The sequence below is a fragment of the Acipenser ruthenus genome, chromosome 10, assembly GCF_902713425.1.
Source record: "Acipenser ruthenus chromosome 10, fAciRut3.2 maternal haplotype, whole genome shotgun sequence".
Classification (NCBI taxonomy): Eukaryota; Metazoa; Chordata; class Actinopteri; order Acipenseriformes; family Acipenseridae; genus Acipenser; species Acipenser ruthenus.
Window position 1 is genome coordinate 21,584,552 of NC_081198.1, and position 25,910 is coordinate 21,610,461.

General features: G+C 47.9%; 5 non-coding genes and 5 pseudogenes across 5 annotated transcripts; all 10 read right to left on the bottom strand.

The window, feature by feature from the left end:
* Positions 1–4,103: 4,103 nt before the first annotated feature.
* LOC131738720 (U2 spliceosomal RNA) lies at positions 4,104–4,258 on the bottom strand (annotated as a pseudogene).
* Positions 4,259–10,880: 6,622 nt separating this feature from the next.
* LOC131738368 (U2 spliceosomal RNA) lies at positions 10,881–11,071 on the bottom strand. Its single transcript, XR_009329929.1, has one exon. It is a non-coding gene; the product is annotated as a U2 spliceosomal RNA (small nuclear RNA).
* A 603-nt stretch (positions 11,072–11,674) lies between these two features.
* Positions 11,675–11,829, bottom strand: LOC131738681 (U2 spliceosomal RNA; annotated as a pseudogene).
* A 6,309-nt stretch (positions 11,830–18,138) lies between these two features.
* LOC131738613 (U2 spliceosomal RNA) lies at positions 18,139–18,239 on the bottom strand (annotated as a pseudogene).
* A 599-nt stretch (positions 18,240–18,838) lies between these two features.
* On the bottom strand, positions 18,839–19,029 carry LOC131738946 (U2 spliceosomal RNA). The gene has a single exon (XR_009330114.1). It is a non-coding gene; the product is annotated as a U2 spliceosomal RNA (small nuclear RNA).
* A 600-nt stretch (positions 19,030–19,629) lies between these two features.
* On the bottom strand, positions 19,630–19,813 carry LOC131738759 (U2 spliceosomal RNA). The gene has a single exon (XR_009330037.1). It is a non-coding gene; the product is annotated as a U2 spliceosomal RNA (small nuclear RNA).
* Positions 19,814–20,367: 554 nt separating this feature from the next.
* LOC131738856 (U2 spliceosomal RNA) lies at positions 20,368–20,484 on the bottom strand (annotated as a pseudogene).
* A 1,336-nt stretch (positions 20,485–21,820) lies between these two features.
* LOC131738885 (U2 spliceosomal RNA) lies at positions 21,821–22,011 on the bottom strand. Its single transcript, XR_009330053.1, has one exon. It is a non-coding gene; the product is annotated as a U2 spliceosomal RNA (small nuclear RNA).
* Positions 22,012–22,587: 576 nt separating this feature from the next.
* On the bottom strand, positions 22,588–22,778 carry LOC131738947 (U2 spliceosomal RNA). The gene has a single exon (XR_009330115.1). It is a non-coding gene; the product is annotated as a U2 spliceosomal RNA (small nuclear RNA).
* A 600-nt stretch (positions 22,779–23,378) lies between these two features.
* On the bottom strand, positions 23,379–23,533 carry LOC131738721 (U2 spliceosomal RNA; annotated as a pseudogene).
* Between the last annotated feature and the right edge of the window lie 2,377 nt (positions 23,534–25,910).

A 25,910-nucleotide genomic window follows, 5' to 3' on the forward strand; every position in this document is an offset into this window, starting at 1 on the left:
TTCAAGAATTATAACTTCTGAATATAAAGGGAAAAGGAGTTAGGAGTATTCTTAAGGGAAAGAAAAAAACAGAAAAGGATTAAAAGACCTCGCTTTGAGTAGGTTTCTGTTTGTAATTCAGTTTTAAAATAAGTAGGTGAGTAAGAACAACCTAGAGTAAAAGCAGACTATAACTTAAGACAAATAAGCATTGTCAGAAGATACACCACAAATAGAGAGCAGAAAAATTGAATAAAATCCTATTGTAATATTGCGGATATACTGCTGCTAGCAGAAAGTAATAAGGTTAGCAGCCATACGCTATAAGAAGTAATGTACTAGTTTGACTCTGAAGTTAAAAGACGCAGCATAGAAAGATGTTGTGTTTAAAATACAAAATAAAAGGATTGAATAAATAATGAAGAATAAAAGCAGGAGATTTTAGGAGAGTAAACTCTATGTGACCTGTCTTCTTGAGCTCTCTATCAGCCTGCCCTTGGAGAAATTAATATTAGCTGCTGGAAGGCCTCTTTGGTGGGAAGAAGCCGGAATTTTTTTATCAGAAGGCTTATAGTATCAGGCCGGACTGCAAAAATAGGGAGTTAGAACGGATGGTCTTAGCACCTAAGATAGTTAGTTGCCGGGCGGAACAAGCACGTAAGATACAGGTGTAAGGAAAGTTCTAGGGAACATTAATCACTATTAAACTTGGCAAGAAAAGAGGTGTCTTCAGCAAGCTGGTTTTAGCCAGTATGTGTATAGCTGAAACATACAGGGTCATCTGAGTGTCAATTAAGTTCAAGCTACCAGGGGCCCATAGGAGAAAACATTACAGCTTTACAGCTCAGTAAAATAGTTAGGTTTTCCATAAGGAGAAAACTCTACATTAAAAAGATATAAGATGGAAGTTCCCTATAATACCTGCTAAACACACACCTGTAAGGAAAGAAGGAAATTAATTTGAGAGTGAGATGACATGAGGGAATATATTTTTGAAAGCCAAGTTCATGTAATCAATTATAATCATTATAACTATAACTGCTATATTATGATATAACTATTGGTGTTACATATATTCAAACACCACTCTTTTTATAATGCACCCATATTAAGTAGTGAATCAAGTTTGCAGGGATTTTGTGAACTCTGCTTCACCTAACTTTTCAGATGAAGGAGGGGGGCCAAGAATGAGTGGATGAGAACATGGGCTAGTGTTGATTTGTTGGCATATGACTTTAATTGAGTCTGAGGAGTTGGTTGAATTCTTTAGAGATTACTGTTTGCCAAGAGATAAGGAGTGTCCATATAGATTGATGACTGGATCTAATTGGGGCTTCCCATTGCTTTCAATGGGACGAAAATTGTATAAAAACCCTGGGCCGATCACACTGAGACCACCACACTCAAGCTTGGCAGAGCCACGTGGTCCATCCTTTGCAGATCTCTACAGAACAGTCCTTCTCTTTTGTTCACGCTACTCTTCCTTATAATAGGAGGTAAGCATATTAATGGTATTATTGTATCTCGCGTTTATTGGTTATATTGCTATGAGGTTTTGAAACAATGTTTTAGTATTAAGAGTGTTATATTGAATGTGCTAAAACATAGCAGTGGGTGCTTGTAGGCTTTGTGCTTAACCAGCCTGAGGGCTGCACTGAATACATATAATTGTATTATGTTATTGAAGTACTAAATGCTGAAGCTTGTAATCAACTTAGCATTGCTAATTATTGTTACATGTTTTCGGGTCTTGGTAGTATGCGCAAACTACTAAACCAATATTAAAGGCATTTTAATAAAACGAAGGAGCGCTGATGTTGCTCTGATTCGTAAAACTTTGAATAAATGAGTCTGAGTGATTTTCTTGATTAAATAAAAAGGTTTTAAGGACACACCGCTCGTCCAGTGCTCGAACATAAACCACTAGGAGTTTTAAACATCTCTGTCCTCCTTAACGTCTCCCCTGAGTTAAGAGTGTGTGCAGAGCGAATAATATAATAAAAGAGAACGTGAAAAGTGAAAACGTGACACGCTGAGAGGGCCCTACTCAGGGGGGGGCGCTGCTGGGTCCGGGCTCCCTCCCTGCCTCGTGTTCTGTATCAGAGGAGCTACTGGAGGAGCTAGTGGAGTAGCTGTTGTACTCTCTCTCTGGGCTGGGGGAAGGGGTCCTCGTAAAACGGGACATGTCTCGGGGGCGGGGGGGTGAGGGGGGTGCTGGTGATGATGGTGGTGCTGGAGTCTGGGTTTTGGATACTGTTGGTGGTGATGTGGACTGATCTTTGTTACTTGCTCCCTCTTCCTGCTCAGGCCTAGGCTTGTTCGTATTTGCCTTGCTGGCTCTGGCCATGTTGGCATAGGAAGAGGGGCAGTCCTTAAACAGGTGCCCCTTCTTTCCACACAAATTGCACTGCCTCTCTTCTCTGCAGTGGCTGGTCTCGTGGGGGGCGCCGCAGTTCCTGCACTTGACTACAGTACATGCGGCCGCCAGGTGTCCTAATTCCCCACATTTCCTGCAGAGTTTTGGCATCCCATTATAGAATACCAGCCCTCTGTTGGGCCCTAACACTATGGAGTTTGGAATGTGGCGGACGCCTCCAATGCCCGATGGATCAACATTGAGGCGTACCAGCCACTTTCTGGCTCCTGTCCAAACCCCATCTTCGTCTGTAATTTTCCTCCCTTCTGATGACACCCTCCCATAGCGGTTAAGCCATGTTGTAATATCATAGTCGCTAACAGCCTCATTGAAAAATTGGACAGTAACAACTTTCATTTCTCTGTCTGTCAGTGCATCCACACAAAATTCTTTGTATGGAGCGAGATATTTATTCTCCCCCCAAAAGGACCACATTTCTTGTAACTTTTGGGGGTTCCTAAAACTGACCTCAAACACTTCCTTAAGCCCTGGCAATTTCACCAAACAATTCAAGTCAGAAGGGGAAAAACCCATACCCCTCTGAAGAATGGTCCGGCTGAACTCCAGTCTCGTCAGTCCTGGTTCCGTTTCATCTTGCTTGTTTCTTGTGAAGCGCACCGCATTGTGCCTCCTGGTCTCCTGGGTTGGCCGGAACGCCATCCTTCAGCTGGCTCCTCCGATTGGGGTGGGAGAAGCCTCTGGACGTCCGGGTTGTCTCTCTCTACGGAAAAGAGACAACGTAAGCAGCAAATCTGAGCAGTTGAAGGAACTATTACTTTAGTCCCTGAGGAGATGGTCGCCTCGCAAGAGGGACCCCCTCCCCAGGTGAACGGTGTCCTTCCCTGGCGGAGTAGGGGGCGCTGCTTGGCACCGAGACCACGTAGGAAGAATCGTGGCTGTGACGCCTCTTCGGGGTCCGGGGCCGCCCTCTGCTCCTCCCAGATGGCGCCCTCTGCTGGGCGCCTGCTGCTCTCTCGGTCTGGATCTCGATTACAATCAAGGGCTGGGGATGAGGTCGTCTAGGTCATCAAAGGGTCCTCAAAGGTCGTCTGGATGGTAGGTCCTCCTTCTCTCTAACTCCAGGAAGGTCTGGAAAAGCCGGAACCGCCTGAAAAAGAAAAAAACGGGAACCGCCTGAAAAAGAAAAAACTGCTCTCAACAGTCAACAAAATCTTGAAAGACCCTCGGCCTGGATTGGGCAAGCCAAAACCAGACTGAGCATTAGTCTTCCAAAAAGTTGCCGAGCTGAAGAAAGCCAGTCAAAAATAAAACAAATTCTGTTCCTCCTCACCCGAACAAACCTCTCACAGACCCTCGGAGGGAGCGGGCAATGCCACTACCCTCTAAGCCTTAGTCTTAGAAAGATTTATTCGAACTGAAGAGAAGCCAGAGTATATGGCTGGCTAAGAAGGACCTGGCATAGGGACATGTTCCACCACACTTGTCTGGTTAGCTGCATGCTCCCAGGAAACAAACTGCTGCTGTCTACATCATCACCACATGTGAATAAAAGAAAGAAAGACAGCAAGAAAGAAAGAGAGAAAGAAAGAGAGAAAGAGAGAAAGAGAGAAAGAAAGAAAGAGAGAAAGAAAAAAAAAGAAGTAAAACGGCGGGAAAACTTGCATCAACACTGGCACTCTCCCTCCAGCAGGGGTAGACAAAATGCTCACAGGAGAGATCCAGATCTGACTTTGACCAACGTTAGAGAAAGGTGTGCACCGTTCCCGGAGGTACTGCAATACCGGGCCGATGCGTGGAGTGGACGGAGCAAGCCCCTGTTCCATCTCCCGATTCCAAAAATCAATTTAATATATGGTCCCCTGATAGGGGACGTATCAGATATTAATACTCTTTTATTGAGATTTTACATTTTTTTACATTTACACCCATTCGTTTTTTCATTCATTTTACATTTCTTTTAAAGATGACATTCATGCATACAGACATACATTTTGTTTTAAAAGCATTTAAAATACATTTAAAAACACCAAGACAATTGTGCTTTGTACATGGTTAAAACAGACACAGATTAAAATCAACATGAAAAAAACCTGTGCTGTTTTAAAAGTGACTGGAAAAAAAGAACCATCTATAAAAAACCAGTGCTTGTGAGGGCCGGGGAGTGCTCTCTAAAAGGTTCAAAAGTGAACATAAAACTAGATCTAAAACAGGGACAGGGGAAAAGGGACAGTGTATAAAACAGTGAGTTAAAATTCTAAAATTTTAAAACACTTAAAATGTAACTTTTAATAGTTTACATTAAAAATCTTAAAGATACATAAAACAAAACAAAACAAAATCAAATAAAACATTCAACGTAAATCAAATAAAAGTCCATAAAACTGAAACAAAAGACTACATAAAACCAGGGCACCGTTGAAAAACGGTCATGCCAGCGAAAAAGGGCGGAATGCTGGCATGACAAAATAAATAAAAGGCTTAGCGGTGCCCCGTAGTCCCGCTCCTAGGAGCTAGCGGTTCCAGTTTTTTCCTTCATTCCATCTTCACGTCCTGAAGTCTGGCGATCCTCCACTCCGCGCAGGCCTTGTCCTTCCCGAGGGTCCGGATGTCCAGAATTACAAAGTCCTTGATAAGAGTTTGTGCCCTTCTGGTCGTGGTGATAGTGTCTAGCTCCTGCTTGTGATAGACACAGACGTTACGGCCTTCCCACAGGATCTGCTTGACAACATTGATGACACGCCAAACGCACTTAGCTGTGCTGGTAGTGATTCCTCCCGCAGGCCCATAGAGCACAGTCTCAGCGGTCATCTTGGCCGTGTCAGCAAACCTGTTTAGGAAGACAGAGACAGAGAGCCAGACACTGCCAGCCACATCACACTCCCAGAAGATATGGGCTGGTGTTTCTCTCTTGCGGCACTTTGCATAGGGGCATGTTTCTGCTTGGGCTAGTCCCCTCCTGAACATGAACGCTCGAGTGGGGAGTGCACTGTGGACGGTGTTCCATGCTATATCCTTCTGGACATTACTGAGGCAGCTGTGAGACACATTCTCCCAGATTTTTTGGCTTTGGGTGAGGGAGAAAGTAGCTACTTTTTCAATTTCCTGGGAACCGGCAAGATATTTAGTTACAGCCTTGTATTCCCAGGAGGCCAATTTTGCTTTATCTAAGCCCAATTTATATATAGTGTCCCTTAAGGTTCTATAATACAATGGGGGGTCCCAGGAGTACGGCACGGTGTTATCAATAGTGCAGAGGCCCAAGGCCCTGAGACAGGTGGCAAAATAGAAACGATTCATGTAACATACCTTCCTGTCCAGGGCCTGGATGTTCTTGATAGTTTGCGTGAGCCCCTGCACTCGGGTGAGCTGCACAACGTCCGGGACCCCCTTACCTCCCTTCTTGTCGGCTTTACTCAGAGTGGCTCGCTTTACCCTCTCCATCTTGCTGCCCCAGATAAAGCGGTGGATAATGCGGTCCACCACTTTTTTGGTGGTCCTGTCTGGGGGAAAGATTTTTCCTACATAAGAGAGGATGGGGAACAGTATAGACTTGGTTATTAATACTCTACCCGTCATTGTTAAGGATCTTGTGCTCCATCCGCCAATCTTTTTACGGACCTGGTTAATGGCCGCCGTCCAGCTCTGGGCCCCCGAGCTATTGTTCTCGAAAATGAGGCCCAGAATCTTGATTTTGTCCTTTTTGACAGGGTACATGTCCGACAGTTCCCTATCTACCTGCCAATTTTTAGACACGTAGACTTCGCTCTTGGACTTATTAATCACTGCCCCGGTCGCCGTGCAGTACTTCTCAAGGATATTACTAATCCGAGGTACCGACGATGTGTTGGTGCAAATGAGTGACACATCGTCCATATATGCTGTTGTTTTGACCTGGACCCCGTTGGATCCAGGCAGCTGGAAACCAGTTATATTGGTATCCCTACGAATTGCCTGCAGGAGGGGTTCAATGCACACGACATATAGCAGTGGGGATAGTGGGCAACCCTGTCTGACCCCTGACTGGATAGATATTTTACCAGTCAGGTGCCTGTTCACCAAGACTCGGGTACTAATGTTTGTATATATGGTTTTAACCCACTCCCTAAGTCCAGGAGCGAATTTCATCTGGTCCATCACTTTGTACATATATTCATGGCTTACCCTATCGAACGCCTTCTCCTGGTCAAGGTTGAACAGGCAGAGGGGATGGTTCCGTTCTCTAGAATAAGCCAGAATGTCCCTTGTTAACATTAAAATATCCGTGATGGACCTCCCTGGGACGCCACAAGCCTGGTCAGGGCCAATGACCAAAGGGAGGTGTACTTGTAGCCGGAGCATCAGAGCTTTGGCTAGTATCTTGTAATCCACGCAAAGGAGGCTGATTGGGCGCCAATTCCGTAGATCTTTAACTTCCCCTTTCTTATGAAGGAGAGTAATTACACTCTCCCGCATAGAAGGGCCCAACCGCTTCTCCCTGTAGACCGCTCTGTAGACCTCCGCTAAATGGACTTTTAGCGTGTCCCAAAAAAGATGGTAATACTCACCCGGGATGCCATCTGGACCTGGCGTCTTACCGGTGTTCATGGTCTTAACCGCCTGGGTGAGCTCCTCCAGCGTGAGTTCTGGGTCCTTCTCCTCCTCCTCGTCGTCCCGCACTGAGTCAGGCTCCAACTGGCTCAGGAACCACTCTATCAGGGTGTCATCTGTAGCTTTGATGTTATACAGGTCCCTATAGAAGTTCTCTACCACTTTTTTCACTCCCTCACTATCCTCTACTATCCTCCCCCTGCTGTCGAGCATGGAGGACATCAAGTGCCGCTTCTCCCTCGTTTTCTGGAAGAAGAAGCGAGTACACTTTTCGTCTTCCTCCATTTTTTGCACTTTTGCATTGTGCATGACCTTTCGTTGTTCCTCCCTACAAAGCACTGAAAGATCTAGCTTGGTCTGGGCTATCTCGTCGCTTACAGGGAACCCCCGAAGCTGAAGCAGGCTCAGACGCTGGAGGGCAGCATTCAGGTATTTATATTTGGCCCTCCTTTCTTTTGCTTTCCTCTTGCCTGCTGCTATGAAATAACCCTTAGTTCTCATTTTGACCATCTCCCACCACTCTATAGGGGAGTTGAATAGGTCACGCAAAGTGGTCCACTCAACAAGCCTGCTCTTATAGGCTGCAGCTATGGAGGGGTCATCGAGTAAGGAGGTGTTTAATTTCCAGACCCCTGACCCCATCTGGGAGGTCTGAGGGACCTGCAATGTTACCTGCAGGAGCCTATGGTCAGAGAAGAAGACGGCCTGGGTGTCTACTGCCGTCTTCGTAAGGGAGCTGGTATGCAGGACGAGATCTATACGGGAGAAGGAGGTCCCAGATGAGCTCACCCAGGTAAAGGGAGGCACCAGGTCCTTACCTGCATCACACAGGGAGAAATCAGATATTACGGAGGACAAAACTCTACTAGAGCGGTCGTTGCGTGGCCTGCTCCGGTCTACGTCCCTCAGAGCACAATTGAAGTCACCTGACACGATGACGGGTACGTTCCCCAGCAGGAGTGGACGCAGCTGTGGAAAAAATTGAACTCTTTCGTTTTGGTTAGTGGGTGCGTAGACATTGACCAGTCTGAGGGGAGTGTTGTTGTATGTCACATCCACGCTCAGAATTCTACCAGGTTCTACCTCCCTGCTGCTGCGGGAGGTAATAAATGGGTTTTTAAACAGGATACCTACTCCGTCGGCTCTGGCTATGTTGGAGCCCGACCAGAAGGAGTCCCCCAGGGTCCAACTCTCCTTCAGGTCCCTATAATCAGGGCTCGACGAAATACCACACTCCTGCAGAAAGATGAGATCTGCTTTCAAGTTAGCTAGATAGTTTAGTACATCAAATCTTTTTTGTGTCTCCCTGATGCTCCTGACATTAACAGACACACATATCAGGGCCATCAGGGTAGCTAACAAGAAAAGGAGTCGCTGCGTCCACCCCATAGCGACTATGATTGGGAGGTCGGGACACTCTTCCTACTCTTAGCTCTACGCTTGCTTCGAGGGGGCTTGGGCTTATTTGCAACTCCCATCACCCCTGAGAAGGTACTCACTGCTGCCTTGTCCAAGAAGGCACCGTCTTTATATGCACAGTACGTGGAGTTGTTGGGGCTATTCAACTCCCCACAAGGTAAGTCTGGTGGAACTTGCTCAGGGCCCCTCGGAACGTGTGGGTCAGCTTTGTCCTGGGGGGGGGGGTTATGACAGACAGCATTCTTTGGCTGTTACCGTCTGTTGAATTGGAGCTGTTAGCAGACTTCTGGCTTACCGCGTCCAGGGGTATTCCCATGTCCTCCAGTGCTGTATCTAGGAGGACCTCTAGGGGGCCCCTGGTTTTGCCCATACAAGGGAGGGGGTCAAGGATGCTTTGAAGGGAGGCCCTTCGCTTGAAGAGGGTCATTGCTACCGAGGTACTGCTGGTCAGGGAAGGTGTTGACCCAGACCTCTCCCTCGGTGCATTAGTGAACACCTCTTCTGCGAGGTGTGCTAGGGTTTGTGCCAACGACTGGGAAGGCTGGCTGGGGATGCCCTGGCTGGCTGCTACCTGCCCACTAGGCGGCAGTGTAGCCGTCCCACTCGCCTCCGTCTCTGCCTGCGAGGGCAAGACTGGGGACTTTGTGTGGACATTAGCTGGTTTTGGATCTATGGGGGCCACCTGCAACTTGCTGTCTTTGATCCTGATCTTCTTTCTTTTCCCCCCCTCGTCTCTACCCTTTCTTTTCCCCACCCTCTGCTGGTTCTTCACTCCCTTCCCCTCCTTCTCACTCTCACTTTCACTGTCGCATTCGCTTTCCTCCCCCACGGACTCAATCCTTATGGCGTCATAACGAGAGCCGAGGGGGAGTGCTGGCGCTGAGAGGGCCCTACTCAGGGGGGGGCCGCTGCTGGGTCCGGGCTCCCTCCCTGCCTCGTGTTCTGCATCAGAGGAGCTACTGGAGGAGCTAGTGGAGTAGCTGTTGTACTCTCTCTCTGGGCTGGGGGAAGGGGTCCTCGTAAAACGGGACATGTCTCGGGGGCGGGGGGGTGAGGGGGGTGCTGGTGATGATGGTGGTGCTGGAGTCTGGGTCTTGGATACTGTTGGTGGTGATGTGGACTGATCTTTGTTACTTGCTCCCTCTTCCTGCTCAGGCCTAGGCTTGTTCGTATTTGCCTTGCTGGCTCTGGCCATGTTGGCATAGGAAGAGGGGCAGTCCTTAAACAGGTGCCCCTTCTTTCCACACAAATTGCACTGCCTCTCTTCTCTGCAGTGGCTGGTCTCGTGGGGGGCGCCGCAGTTCCTGCACTTGACTACAGTACATGCGGCCGCCAGGTGTCCTAATTCCCCACATTTCCTGCAGAGTTTTGGCATCCCATTATAGAATACCAGCCCTCTGTTGGGCCCTAACACTATGGAGTTTGGAATGTGGCGGACGCCTCCAATGCCCGATGGATCAACATTAAGGCGTACCAGCCACTTTCTGGCTCCTGTCCAAACCCCATCTTCATCTGTAATTTTCCTCCCTTCTGATGACACCCTCCCATAGCGGTTAAGCCATGTTGTAATATCATAGTCGCTAACAGCCTCATTGAAAAATTGGACAGTAACAACTTTCATTTCTCTGTCTGTCAGTGCATCCACACAAAATTCTTTGTATGGAGCGAGATATTTATTCTCCCCCCAAAAGGACCACATTTCTTGTAACTTTTGGGGGTTCCTAAAACTGACCTCAAACACTTCCTTAAGCCCTGGCAATTTCACCAAACAATTCAAGTCAGAAGGGGAAAAACCCATACCCCTCTGAAGAATGGTCCGGCTGAACTCCAGTCTCGTCAGTCCTGGTTCCGTTTCCTCTTGCTGGGTCCTTGTGAAGCGCACCGCATTGTGCCTCCTAGTCTCCTGGGTTGGCCGGAACGCCATCCTTCAGCTGGCTCCTCCGATTAGGGTGGGAGAAGCCTCTGGACGTCCGGGTTGTCTCTCTCTACGGAAAAGAAACAACGTAAGCAGCAAATCTGGGCAGTTGAAGGAACTATTACTTTAGTCCCTGAGGAGATGGTCGCCTCGCAAGAGGGACCCCCTCCCCAGGTGAACGGTGTCCTTCCCTGGCGGAGTAGGGGGCGCTGCTTGGCACCGAGACCACGTAGGAAGAATCGTGGCTGTGACGCCTCCTCGGGGTCCGGGGCCGCCCTCTGCTCCTCCCAGATGGCGCCCTCTGCTGGGCGCCTGCTGCTCTCTCGGTCTGGATCTCGATTACAATCAAGGGCTGGGGATGAGGTCGTCTAGGTCATCAAAGGGTCCTCAAAGGTCGTCTGGATGGTAGGTCCTCCTTCTCTCTAACTCCAGGAACGTCTGGAAAAGCCGGAACCGCCTGAAAAAGAAAAAAACTGGAACCGCCTGAAAAAGAAAAAACTGCTCTCAACAGTCAACAAAATCTTGAAAGACCCTCGGCCTGGATTGGGCAAGCCAAAACCAGACTGAGCACTAGTCTTCCAAAAAGTTGCCGAGCTGAAGAAAGCCAGTTAAAAAAAAAAAAAAGGTACTGCAATACCGGGCCGATGCGTGGAGTGGACGGAGCAAGCCCCTGTTCCATCTCCCGATTCCAAAAATCAATTTAATATATGGTCCCCTGATAGGGGACATATCAGATATTAAACTGATAAGAACAGATACTACACTTGATCTTAGCCAAAAGGCCGAGAAGCGATGGCGACTTGGCCCTTGCCCAGGGCCCCCCAGCCCGGACGGCACAGGGGGATTCAAAGGTGGTTGCAAAATTCCAAGCACAAGCAGACCCCCAAAAAACGGGCTGCTGCTTCCAGAGGGGAAATGTGCAATTTAAGCAGGAGGAAACAAAACAAAGCAAAAACACACACATAACACCAAAAACAAAACATAAACTGGCGGAGTGCGTCTTACAAATAGTCATGCCAAGCTGCTATGCTGTGCAAGGTGCCTTGGGTAACTACAACTGTGCCTCGCTGGCTGGCTGGCTTGCTAAGAAGGTCCTGGCATAGGGACATGTTCCACCACACTTGTCTGGTTAGCTGCATGCTCCCAGGAAACAACCTGCTGCTGTCTACATCATCACCATATGTGAATAAAAGAAAGAAAGACAGCAAGAAAGAAAGAAAGACAGCAAGAAAGAAAGAGAGAAAGAAAGAGAGAAAGAAAGAAAGAAAGAGAGAAAGAAAAAAAAAAGAAGTAAAACGGCGGGAAAACTTGCATCAACACTGGCACTCTCCCTCCAGCAGGGGTAGACAAAATGCTCACAGGAGAGATCCAGATCTGACTTTGACCAACGTTAGAGAAAGGTGTGCACCGTTCCCGGAGGTACTGCAATACCGGGCCGATGCGTGGAGTGGACGGAGCAAGCCCCTGTTCCATCTCCCGATTCCAAAAATCAATTTAATATATGGTCCCCTGATAGGGGACGTATCAGATATTAATACTCTTTTATTGAGATTTTACATTTTTTACATTTACACCCATTCGTTTTTTTCATTCATTTTACATTTCTTTTAAAGATGACATTCATGCATACAGACATACATTTTGTTTTAAAAGCATTTAAAATACATTTAAAAACACCAAGACAATTGTGCTTTGTACATGGTTAAAACAGACACAGATTAAAATCAACATGAAAAAAACCTGTGCTGCTTTAAAAGTGACTGGAAAAAAAGAACCATCTATAAAAAACCAGTGTTTGTGAGGGCCGGGGAGTGCTCTCTAAAAAAGTTCAAAAGTGAACATAAAACTAGATCTAAAACAGGGACAGGGGAAAAGGGACAGTGTATAGAACAGTGAGTTAAAATTCTAAAATTTTAAAACACTTAAAATGTAACTTTTAATAGTTTACATTAAAAATCTTAAAGATACATAAAACAAAACAAAACAAAATCAAATAAAACATTCAACGTAAATCAAATAAAAGTCAATAAAACTGAAACAAAAAGACTACATAAAACCAGGGCACCGTTGAAAAACGGTCATGCCAGCTAAAAAGGGCGGAATGCTGGCATGACAAAATAAATAAAAGGCTTAGCGGTGCCCCGTAGTCCCGCTCCTAGGAGCTAGCGGTTCCAGTTTTTTCCTTTATTCCATCTTCACGTCCTGAAGTCCGGCGATCCTCCACTCCGCGCAGGCCTTGTCCTTCCCGAGGGTCCGGATGTCCAGAATTACAAAGTCCTTGATAAGAGTTTGTGCCCTTCTGGTCGTGGTGATAGTGTCTAGCTCCTGCTTGTGATAGACACAGACGTTACAGCCTTCCCACAGGATCTGCTTGACAACATTGATGACACGCCAAACGCACTTAGCTGTGCTGGTAGCGATTCCTCCCGCAGGCCCATAGAGCACAGTCTCAGCGGTCATCTTGGCCGTGTCAGCAAACCTGTTTAGGAAGACAGAGACAGAGAGCCAGACACTGCCAGCCACATCACACTCCCAGAAGATATGGGCTGGTGTTTCTCTCTTGCGGCACTTTGCATAGGGGCATGTTTCTACTTGGGCTAGTCCCCTCCTGAACATGAACGCTCGAGTGGGGAGTGCACTGTGGACGGTGTTCCATGCTATATCCTTCTGGACATTACTGAGGCAGCTGTGAGACACATTCTCCCAGATTTTTTGGCTTTGGGTGAGGGAGAAAGTAGCTACTTTTTCAATTTCCTGGGAACCGGCAAGATATTTAGTTACAGCCTTGTATTCCCAGGAGGCCAATTTTGCTTTATCTAAGCCCAATTTATATATAGTGTCCCTTAAGGTTCTATAATACAATGGGGGGTCCCAGGAGTACGGCACGGTGTTATCAATAGTGCAGAGGCCCAAGGCCCTGAGACAGGTGGCAAAATAGAAACGATTCATGTAACATACCTTCCTGTCCAGGGCCTGGATGTTCTTGATAGTTTGCGTGAGCCCCTGCACTCGGGTGAGCTGCACAACGTCCGGGACCCCCTTACCTCCCTTCTTGTCGGCTTTACTCAGGGTGGCTCGCTTTACCCTCTCCATCTTGCTGCCCCAGATAAAGCGGTGGATAATGCGGTCCACCACTTTTTTGGTGGTCCTGTCTGGGGGAAAGATTTTTCCTACATAAGAGAGGATGGGGAACAGTATAGACTTGGTTATTAATACTCTACCCGTCATTGTTAAGGATCTTGTGCTCCATCCGCCAATCTTTTTACGGACCTGGTTAATGGCCGCCGTCCAGCTCTGGGCCCCCGAGCTATTGTTCTCGAAAATGAGGCCCAGAATCTTGATTTTGTCCTTTTTGACAGGGTACATGTCCGACAGTTCCCTATCTACCTGCCAATTTTTAGACACGTAGACTTCGCTCTTGGACTTATTAATCACTGCCCCGGTCGCCGTGCAGTACTTCTCAAGGATATTACTAATCCGAGGTACCGACGATGTGTTGGTGCAAATGAGTGACACATCGTCCATATATGCTGTTGTTTTGACCTGGACCCCGTTGGATCCAGGCAGCTGGAAACCAGTTATATTGGTATCCCTACGAATTGCCTGCAGGAGGGGTTCAATGCACACGACATATAGCAGTGGGGATAGTGGGCAACCCTGTCTGACCCCTGACTGGATAGATATTTTACCAGTCAGGTGCCTGTTCACCAAGACTCGGGTACTAATGTTTGTATAGATGGTTTTAACCCACTCCCTAAGTCCAGGAGCGAATTTCATCTGGTCCATCACTTTGTACATATATTCATGGCTTACCCTATCGAACGCCTTCTCCTGGTCAAGGTTGAACAGGCAGAGGGGATGGTTCCGTTCTCTAGAATAAGCCAGAATGTCCCTTGTTAACATTAAAATATCCGTGATGGACCTCCCTGGGACGCCACAAGCCTGGTCGGGGCCAATGACCAAAGGGAGGTGTACTTGTAGCCGGAGCATCAGAGCTTTGGCTAGTATCTTGTAATCCACGCAAAGGAGGCTGATTGGGCGCCAATTCCGTAGATCTTTAACTTCCCCTTTCTTATGAAGGAGAGTAATTACACTCTCCCGCATAGAAGGGCCCAACCGCTTCTCCCTGTAGACCGCTCTGTAGACCTCCGCTAAATGGACTTTTAGCGTGTCCCAAAAAAGATGGTAATACTCACCCGGGATGCCATCTGGACCTGGCGTCTTACCGGTGTTCATGGTCTTAACCGCCTGGGTGAGCTCCTCCAGCGTGAGTTCTGGGTCCTTCTCCTCCTCCTCCTCCTCGTCCCGCACTGAGTCAGGCTCCAACTGGCTCAGGAACCACTCTATCAGGGTGTCATCTGTAGCTTTGATGTTATACAGGTCCCTATAGAAGTTCTCTACCACTTTTTTCACTCCCTCACTATCCTCTACTATCCTCCCCCTGCTGTCGAGCATGGAGGACATCAAGTGCCGCTTCTCCCTCGTTTTCTGGAAGAAGAAGCGAGTACACTTTTCGTCTTCCTCCATTTTTTGCACTTTTGCATTGTGCATGACCTTTCGTTGTTCCTCCCTACAAAGCACTGAAAGATCTAGCTTGGTCTGGGCTATCTCGTCGCTTACAGGGAACCCCCGAAGCTGAAGCAGGCTCAGACGCTGGAGGGCAGCATTCAGGTATTTATATTTGGCCCTCCTTTCTTTTGCTTTCCTCTTGCCTGCTGCTATGAAATAACCCTTAGTTCTCATTTTGACCATCTCCCACCACTCTATAGGGGAGTTGAATAGGTCACGCAAAGTGGTCCACTCAACAAGCCTGCTCTTATAGGCTGCAGCTATGGAGGGGTCATCGAGTAAGGAGGTGTTTAATTTCCAGACCCCTGACCCCATCTGGGAGGTCTGAGGGACCTGCAATGTTACCTGCAGGAGCCTATGGTCAGAGAAGAAGACGGCCTGGGTGTCTACTGCCGTCTTCGTAAGGGAGCTGGTATGCAGGACGAGATCTATACGGGAGAAGGAGGTCCCAGATGAGCTCACCCAGGTAAAGGGAGGCACCAGGTCCTTACCTGCATCACACAGGGAGAAATCAGATATTACAGAGGACAAAACTCTACTAGAGCGGTCGTTGCGTGGCCTGCTCCGGTCTACGTCCCTCAGAGCACAATTGAAGTCACCTGACACGATGACGGGTACGTTCCCCAGCAGGAGTGGACGCAGCTGTGGAAAAAATTGAACTCTTTCGTTTTGGTTAGTGGGTGCGTAGACATTGACCAGTCTGAGGGGAGTGTTGTTGTATGTCACATCCACGCTCAGAATTCTACCAGGTTCTACCTCCCTGCTGCTGCGGGAGGTAATAAATGGGTTTTTAAACAGGATACCTACTCCGTCGGCTCTGGCTATGTTGGAGCCCGACCAGAAGGAGTCCCCCAGGGTTCAACTCTCCTTCAGGTCCCTATAATCAGGGCTCGACGAAATACCACACTCCTGCAGAAAGATGAGATCTGCTTTCAAGTTAGCTAGATAGTTTAGTACATCAAATCTTTTTTGTGTCTCCCTGATGCTCCTGACATTAACAGACACACATATCAGGGCCATCAGGGTAGCTAACAAGAAAAGGAGTCGCTGCGTCCACCCCATAGCGACTATGATTGGGAGGTCGGGACACTCTTCCTACTCTTAGCTCTACGCTTGCTTCGAGGGGGCTTGGGCTTATTTGCAACTCCCATCACCCCTGAGAAGGTACTCACTGCTGCCTCGTCCAAGAAGGCACCGTCTTTGTATGCACAGTACGTGGAGTTGTTTGGGCTATTCAACTCCCCACAAGGTAAGTCTGGTGGAACTTGCTCAGGGCCCCTCGGAACGTGTGGGTCAGCTTTGTCCTGGGGGGGGTTATGACAGACAGCATTCTTTGGCTGTTACCGTCTGTTGAATTGGAGCTGTTAGCAGACTTCTGGCTTACCGCGTCCAGGGGTATTCCCATGTCCTCCAGTGCTGTATCTAGGAGGACCTCTAGGGGGCCCCTGGTTTTGCCCATACAAGGGAGGGGGTCAAGGATGCTTTGAAGGGAGGCCCTTCGCTTGAAGAGGGTCATTGCTACCGAGGTACTGCTGGTCAGGGAAGGTGTTGACCCCGACCTCTCCCTCGGTGCATTAGTGAACACCTCTTCTGCGAGGTGTGCTAGGGTTTGTGCCAACGACTGGGAAGGCTGGCTGGGATGCCCTGGCTGGCTGCTACCTGTCCACTAGGCGGCAGTGTAGCCGTCCCACTCGCCTCCGTCTCTGCCTGCGAGGGCAAGACTGGGGACTTTGTGTGGACATTAGCTGGTTTTGGATCTATGGGGGCCACCTGCAACTTGCTGTCTTTGATCCTGATCTTCTTTCTTTTCCCCCCCTCGTCTCTACCCTTTCTTTTCCCCACCCTCTGCTGGTTCTTCACTCCCTTCCCCTCCTTCTCACTCTCACTTTCACTGTCGCTTTCGCTTTCCTCCCCCACGGACTCAATCCTTATGGCGTCATAACGAGAGCCGAGGGGGAGTGCTGGCGCTGAGAGGGCCCTACTCAGGGGGGGGCCGCTGCTGGGTCCGGGCTCCCTCCCTGCCTCGTGTTCTGCATCAGAGGAGCTACTGGAGGAGCTAGTGGAGTAGCTGTTGTACTCTCTCTCTGGGCTGGGGGAAGGGGTCCTCGTAAAACGGGACATGTCTCGGGGGCGGGGGGGTGAGGGGGGTGCTGGTGATGATGGTGGTGCTGGAGTCTGGGTCTTGGATACTGTTGGTGGTGATGTGGACTGATCTTTGTTACTTGCTCCCTCTTCCTGCTCAGGCCTAGGCTTGTTCGTGTTTGCCTTGCTGGCTCTGGCCATGTTTGCATAGGAAGAGGGGCAGTCCTTAAACAGGTGCCCCTTCTTTCCACACAAATTGCACTGCCTCTCTTCTCTGCAGTGGCTGGTCTCGTGGGGGGCGCCGCAGTTCCTGCACTTGACTACAGTACACGCGGCCGCCAGGTGTCCTAATTCCCCACATTTCCTGCAGAGTTTTGGCATCCCATTATAGAATACCAGCCCTCTGTTGGGCCCTAACACTATGGAGTTTGGAATGTGGCGGACGCCTCCAATGCCCGCTGGATCAACATTAAGGCGTACCAGCCACTTTCTGGCTCCTGTCCAAACCCCATCTTCATCTGTAATTTTCCTCACTTCTGATGACACCCTCCCATAGCGGTTAAGCCATGTTGTAATATCATAGTCGCTAACAGCCTCATTGAAAAATTGGACAGTAACAACTTTCATTTCTCTGTCTGTCAGTGCATCCACACAAAATTCTTTGTATGGAGCGAGATATTTATTCTCCCCCCAAAAGGACCACATTTCTTGTAACTTTTGGGGGTTCCTAAAACTGACCTCAAACACTTCCTTAAGCCCTGGCAATTTCACCAAACAATTCAAGTCAGAAGGGGAAAAACCCATACCCCTCTGAAGAATGGTCTGGCTGAACTCCAGTCTCGTCAGTCCTGGTTCCGTTTCCTCTTGCTGGGTCCTTGTGAAGCGCACCGCATTGTGCCTCCTGGTCTCCTGGGTTGGCCGGAAAGCCATCCTTCAGCTGGCTCCTCCGATTGGGGTGGGAGAAGCCTCTGGACGTCCGGGTTGTCTCTCTCTATGGAAAAGAGACAACGTAAGCAGCAAATCTGGGCAGTTGAAGGAACTATTACTTTAGTCCCTGAGGAGATAGTCGCCTCGCAAGAGGGACCCCCTCCCCAGGTGAACGGTGTCCTTCCCTGGCGGAGTAGGGGGTGCTGCTTGGCACCGAGACCACGTAGGAAGAATCGTGGCTGTGACGCCTCCTCGGGGTCCGGGGCCGCCCTCTGCTCCTCCCAGATGGCACCCTCTGCTGGGATATTAAACTGATAAGAACAGATATTAAACTGATAAGAACAGATACTACACTTGATCTTAGCCAAAAGGCCGAGAAGCGATGGCGACTTGGCCCTTGCCCGGGGCCCCCCAGCCCGGACGGCACAGGGGGATTCAAAGGTGGGTGCAAAATTCCAAGCACAAGCAGACCCCCAAAAAACGGGCTGCTGCTTCCAGAGGGGAAATGTGCAATTTAAGCAGGAGAAAACAAAACAAAGCAAAAACACACACATAACACCAAAAACAAAACATAAACTGGCGGAGTGCGTCTTACAAATAGTCATGCCAAGCTGCTATGCTGTGCAAGGTGCCTTGGGTAACTACAACTGTGCCTCGCTGGCTGGCTGGCTTGCTAAGAAGGTCCTGGCATAGGGACATGTTCCACCACACTTGTCTGGTTAGCTGCATGCTCCCAGGAAACAACTTGCTGCTGTCTACATCATCACCACATGTGAATAAAAGAAAGAAAGACAGCAAGAAAGAAAGAGAGAAAGAAAGAGAGAAAGAGAGAAAGAAAGAGAGAAAGAAAGAAAGAGAGAAAGAAAAAAAAAAGAAGTAAAACGGCGGGAAAACTTGCATCAACACTGGCACTCTCCCTCCAGCAGGGGTAGACAAAATGCTCACAGGAGAGATCCAGATCTGACTTTGACCAACGTTAGAGAAAGGTGTGCACCGTTCCCGGAGGTACTGCAATACCGGGCCGATGCGTGGAGTGGACGGAGCAAGCCCCTGTTCCATCTCCCGATTCCAAAAATCAATTTAATATATGGTCCCCTGATAGGGGACGTATCAGATATTAAACTGATAAGAACAGATACTACACTTGATCTTAGCCAAAAGGCCGAGAAGCGATGGCGACTTGGCCCTTGCCCAGGCCCCCCCAGCCCGGACGGCACAGGGGGATTCAAAGGTGGGTGCAAAATTCCAAGCACAAGCAGACCCCCAAAAAACGGGCTGCTGCTTCCAGAGGGGAAATGTGCAATTTAAGCAGGAGGAAACAAAACAAAGCAAAAACACACACATAACACCAAAAACAAAACATAAACTGGCGGAGTGCGTCTTACAAATAGTCATGCCAAGCTGCTATGCTGTGCAAGGTGCCTTGGGTAACTACAACTGTGCCTCGCTGGCTGGCTGGCTTGCTAAGAAGGTCCTGGCATAGGGACATGTTCCACCACACTTGTCTGGTTAGCTGCATGCTCCCAGGAAACAACTTGCTGCTGTCTACATCATCACCACATGTGAATAAAAGAAAAAAAGACAGCAAGAAAGAAAGAGAGAAAGAAAGAGAGAAAGAGAGAAAGAAAGAGAGAAAGAAAGAAAGAGAGAAAGAAAAAAAAAAAGAAGTAAAACGGCGGGAAAACTTGCATCAACACTGGCACTCTCCCTCCAGCAGGGGTAGACAAAATGCTCACAGGAGAGATCCAGATCTGACTTTGACCAACGTTAGAGAAAGGTGTGCACCGTTCCCGGAGGTACTGCAATACCGGGCCGATGCGTGGAGTGGACGGAGCAAGCCCCTGTTCCATCTCCCGATTCCAAAAATCAATTTAATATATGGTCCCCTGATAGGGGACGTATCAGATATTAACCCTTTGCGGTCCATTTATTAATCGCGCGTCAGGCACGCCAGGAATAATTAATTTTCACACGCGCAGTTAATTTTATACGCGCTGTTTAAAAGTATTTTTTTTCACAGTCAAACGGGTTTAAATGGCCCTGCATATCAACAAAGCACACACTAGGCATCTCCAGCCCCTCCCCAGCCTTTTGTTTGCTATAGCGTTCAGCTGTGTAAGAAATAAATAATAATAATAATAATAGTCGTACATACCGATCGATCATCTCCAGATCATTCGTTTTATCACCAAACTCCTCAATAATGCGATCAAAGTCATTATTTTATTACTATAACATCTGAAAAAAGCTCTGCAAATGTCCATGATAGTCTCAGTGCGCTGACGCACTTAGCCAGCTTGTTTATTATGGACGCCCATTATCTGATACCTGATACCATGTATGACTATTCATGAAATACGCCTTTTTTTTTTTTTTTTTTTTTTTTTCCGACTTGTCTCGGCTCCTGTCGCTACCACTCGGCAATTGAATGGTTTTCTCGGCTTTTTCCGGAGAAAAAACGACTAAACACCTGTTTATTGCGTTGCTATAATGATGTCGGACCCAGTCCGACAAAGGACCTGTGAGGAATAATTGCAATGTCGGACCCAGTCCGACAATGGACCGCAAAGGGTTAAACTGATAAGAACAGATACTACACTTGATCTTAGCCAAAAGGCCGAGAAGCGATGGCGACTTGGCCCTTGCCCGGGGCCCCCCAGCCCGGACGGCACAAGGGGATTCAAAGGTGGGTGCAAAATTCCAAGCACAAGCAGACCCCCAAAAAACGGGCTGCTGCTTCCAGAGGGGAAATGTGCTGGCCGGCGTACCTCACAATTCCCTTGTTCGGTCCCACAAAGATAACAGGTTTTAAAAACAATTCTTCTCCCCTTGCTCTTATCTTCTTAAATCTTCCATAAACCTTTCTCCATTTATTCCATACTCCATCAGAGTCACAGGTTTTCACTAACTCACCCTTCAGGATGAGTCGTTCCTCCAGTACACGCTTGATATCATCCATGGGAACCTGAGCACTGTTCATCTTCACAAAAAAGATCCTCCATTCCAGCAGAAAAATCGGCTCAAACTCAAACTTCTCCTTCAGCTCTGTTACTGCCTCCTCATACACCACCTTCTTCTCCCAACACAAATCTTCCGTCCTCAGGGTCAGATCAAACATACCCTTCTTCTGGTGGTCCTCCAAGCACAGGATCTCTTCCAAACTCAGTCCCAGCAACCCGAACATCACCTCATGAACGAACTTCTTCCGAGTCCACTGCTCCTCCGGATTCTTCAAAAGAAACCGGAGAGTATTTGTAGCCGACTTGTACTCCATGCTCTCTCTCTGATAGCTGGTTGTACTCCCACTGCTACAATCGCCTTCCCGAACTCACTTGATCGGAGCCAAGAGGCCGAGAAGCGATGGCGACTTGGCCCTTGCCCGGGGCCCCCCAGCCCGGACGGCACAGGGGGATTCAAAGGTGGGTGCAAAATTCCAAGCACAAGCAGACCCCCAAAAAACGGGCTGCTGCTTCCAGAGGGGAAATGTGCAATTTAAGCAGGAGGAAACAAAACAAATCAAAAACACACACATAACACCAAAAACAAAACATAAACTGGAGGAGTGCGTCTTACAAATAGTCATGCCAAGCTGCTATGCTGTGCAAGGTGCCTTGGGTAACCTACAACTGTGCCTCGCTGGCTGGCTGGCTGGCTGGCTAAGAAGGACCTGGCATAGGGACATGTTCCACCACACTTGTCTGGTTAGCTGCATGCTCCCAGGAAACAACCTGCTGCTGTCTACATCATCACCATATGTGAATAAAAGAAAGAAAGACAGCAAGAAAGAAAGAGAGAAAGAAAGAGAGAAAGAGAGAAAGAAAGAGAGAAAGAAAGAAAGAGAGAAAGAAAAAAAAAGAAGTAAAACGGCGGGAAAACTTGCATCAACACTGGCACTCTCCCTCCAGCAGGGGTAGACAAAATGCTCACAGGAGAGATCCAGATCTGACTTTGACCAACGTTAGAGAAAGGTGTGCACCGTTCCCGGAGGTACTGCAATACCGGGCCGATGCGTGGAGTGGACGGAGCAAGCCCCTATTCCATCTCCCGATTCCAAAAATCAATTTAATATATGGTCCCCTGATAGGGGACGTATCAGATATTAAACTGATAAGAACAGATACTACACTTGATCTTAGCCAAAAGGCCGAGAAGCGATGGCGACTTGGCCCTTGCCCGGGGCCCCCCAGCCCGGACGGCACAGGGGGATTCAAAGGTGGGTGCAAAATTCCAAGCACAAGCAGACCCCCAAAAAACGGGCTGCTGCTTCCAGAGGGGAAATGTGCAATTTAAGCAGGAGAAAACAAAACAGCAAAAACACACACATAACACCAAAAACAAAACATAAACTGGCGGAGTGCGTCTTACAAATAGTCATGCCAAGCTGCTATGCTGTGCAAGGTGCCTTGGGTAACTACAACTGTGCCTCGCTGGCTGGCTGGCTTGCTAAGAAGGTCCTGGCATAGGGACATGTTCCACCACACTTGTCTGGTTAGCTGCATGCTCCCAGGAAACAACCTGCTGCTGTCTACATCATCAACACATGTGAATAAAAGAAAGAAAGACAGCAAGAAAGAAAGAGAGAAAGAAAGAGAGAAAGAAAGAAAGAGAGAAAGAAAAAAAAAGAAGTAAAACGGCGGGAAAACTTGCATCAACACTGGCACTCTCCCTCCAGCAGGGGTAGACAAAATGCTCACAGGAGAGATCCAGATCTGACTTTGACCAACGTTAGAGAAAGGTGTGCACCGTTCCCGGAGGTACTGCAATACCGGGCCGATGCGTGGAGTGGACGGAGCAAGCCCCTGTTCCATCTCCCGATTCCAAAAATCAATTTAATATATGGTCCCCTGATAGGGGACGTATCAGATATTAAACTGATAAGAACAGATACTACACTTGATCTTAGCCAAAAGGCCGAGAAGCGATGGCGACTTGGCCCTTGCCCGGGGCCCCTTAGCCCAGACGGCACAGGGGGATTCAAAGGTGGGTGCAAAATTCCAAGCACAAGCAGACCCCCAAAAAACGGGCTGCTGCTTCCAGAGGGGAAATGTGCAATTTAAGCAGGAGAAAACAAAACAAAGCAAAAACACACACATAACACCAAAAACAAAACATAAACTGGCGGAGTGCGTCTTACAAATAGTCATGCCAAGCTGCTATGCTGTGCAAGGTGCCTTGGGTAACTACAACTGTGCCTCGCTGGCTGGCTGGCTTGCTAAGAAGGTCCTGGCATAGGGACATGTTCCACCACACTTGTCTGGTTAGCTGCATGCTCCCAGGAAACAAACTGCTGCTGTCTACATCATCACCACATGTGAATAAAAGAAAGAAAGACAGCAAGAAAGAAAGAGAGAAAGAAAGAGAGAAAGAGAGAAAGAAAGAGAGAAAGAAAGAAAGAGAGAAAGAAAAAAAAAAAGAAGTAAAACGGCGGGAAAACTTGCATCAACACTGGCACTCTCCCTCCAGCAGGGGTAGACAAAATGCTCACAGGAGAGATCCAGATCTGACTTTGACCAACGTTAGAGAAAGGTGTGCACCGTTCCCGGAGGTACTGCAATACCGGGCCGATGCGTGGAGTGGACGGAGCAAGCCCCTGTTCCATCTCCCGATTCCAAAAATCAATTTAATATATGGTCCCCTGATAGGGGACGTATCAGATATTAATACTCTTTTATTGAGATTTTACATTTTTTTACATTTACACCCATTCGTTTTTTCATTCATTTTACATTTCTTTTAAAGATGACATTCATGCATACAGACATACATTTTGTTTTAAAAGCATTTAAAATACATTTAAAAACACCAAGACAATTGTGCTTTGTACATGGTTAAAACAGACACAGATTAAAATCAACATGAAAAAAACCTGTGCTGTTTTAAAAGTGACTGGAAAAAAAGAACCATCTATAAAAAACCAGTGCTTGTGAGGGCCGGGGAGTGCTCTCTAAAAGGTTCAAAAGTGAACATAAAACTAGATCTAAAACAGGGACAGGGGAAAAGGGACAGTGTATAAAACAGTGAGTTAAAATTCTAAAATTTTAAAACACTTAAAATGTAACTTTTAATAGTTTACATTAAAAATCTTAAAGATACATAAAACAAAACAAAACAAAATCAAATAAAACATTCAACGTAAATCAAATAAAAGTCCATAAAACTGAAACAAAAGACTACATAAAACCAGGGCACCGTTGAAAAACGGTCATGCCAGCTAAAAAGGGCGGAATGCTGGCATGACAAAATAAATAAAAGGCTTAGCGGTGCCCCGTAGTCCCGCTCCTAGGAGCTAGCGGTTCCAGTTTTTTCCTTCATTCCATCTTCACGTCCTGAAGTCTGGCGATCCTCCACTCCGCGCAGGCCTTGTCCTTCCCGAGGGTCCGGATGTCCAGAATTACAAAGTCCTTGATAAGAGTTTGTGCCCTTCTGGTCGTGGTGATAGTGTCTAGCTCCTGCTTGTGATAGACACAGACGTTACGGCCTTCCCACAGGATCTGCTTGACAACATTGATGACACGCCAAACGCACTTAGCTGTGCTGGTAGTGATTCCTCCCGCAGGCCCATAGAGCACAGTCTCAGCGGTCATCTTGGCCGTGTCAGCAAACCTGTTTAGGAAGACAGAGACAGAGAGCCAGACACTGCCAGCCACATCACACTCCCAGAAGATATGGGCTGGTGTTTCTCTCTTGCGGCACTTTGCATAGGGGCATGTTTCTACTTGGGCTAGTCCCCTCCTGAACATGAACGCTCGAGTGGGGAGTGCACTGTGGACGGTGTTCCATGCTATATCCTTCTGGACATTACTGAGGCAGCTGTGAGACACATTCTCCCAGATTTTTTGGCTTTGGGTGAGGGAGAAAGTAGCTACTTTTTCAATTTCCTGGGAACCGGCAAGATATTTAGTTACAGCCTTGTATTCCCAGGAGGCCAATTTTGCTTTATCTAAGCCCAATTTATATATAGTGTCCCTTAAGGTTCTATAATACAATGGGGGGTCCCAGGAGTACGGCACGGTGTTATCAATAGTGCAGAGGCCCAAGGCCCTGAGACAGGTGGCAAAATAGAAACGATTCATGTAACATACCTTCCTGTCCAGGGCCTGGATGTTCTTGATAGTTTGCGTGAGCCCCTGCACTCGGGTGAGCTGCACAACGTCCGGGACCCCCTTACCTCCCTTCTTGTCGGCTTTACTCAGGGTGGCTCGCTTTACCCTCTCCATCTTGCTTCCCCAGATAAAGTGGTGGATAATGTGGTCCACCACTTTTTTGGTGGTCCTGTCTGGGGGAAAGATTTTTCCTACATAAGAGAGGATGGGGAACAGTATAGACTTGGTTATTAATACTCTACCCGTCATTGTTAAGGATCTTGTGCTCCATCCGCCAATCTTTTTACGGACCTGGTTAATGGCCGCCGTCCAGCTCTGGGCCCCCGAGCTATTGTTCTCGAAAATGAGGCCCAGAATCTTGATTTTGTCCTTTTTGACAGGGTACATGTCCGACAGTTCCCTATCTACCTGCCAATTTTTAGACACGTAGACTTCGCTCTTGGACTTGTTAATCACTGCCCCGGTCGCCGTGCAGTACTTCTCAAGGATATTACTAATCCGAGGTACCGACGATGTGTTGGTGCAAATGAGTGACACATCGTCCATATATGCTGTTGTTTTGACCTGGACCCCGTTGGATCCAGGCAGCTGGAAACCAGTTATATTGGTATCCCTACGAATTGCCTGCAGGAGGGGTTCAATGCACACGACATATAGCAGTGGGGATAGTGGGCAACCCTGTCTGACCCCTGACTGGATAGATATTTTACCAGTCAGGTGCCTGTTCACCAAGACTCGGGTACTAATGTTTGTATAGATGGTTTTAACCCACCCCCTAAGTCCAGGAGCGAATTTCATCTGGTCCATCACTTTGTACATATATTCATGGCTTACCCTATCGAACGCCTTCTCCTGGTCAAGGTTGAACAGGCAGAGGGGATGGTTCCGTTCTCTAGAATAAGCCAGAATGTCCCTTGTTAACATTAAAATATCCGTGATGGACCTCCCTGGG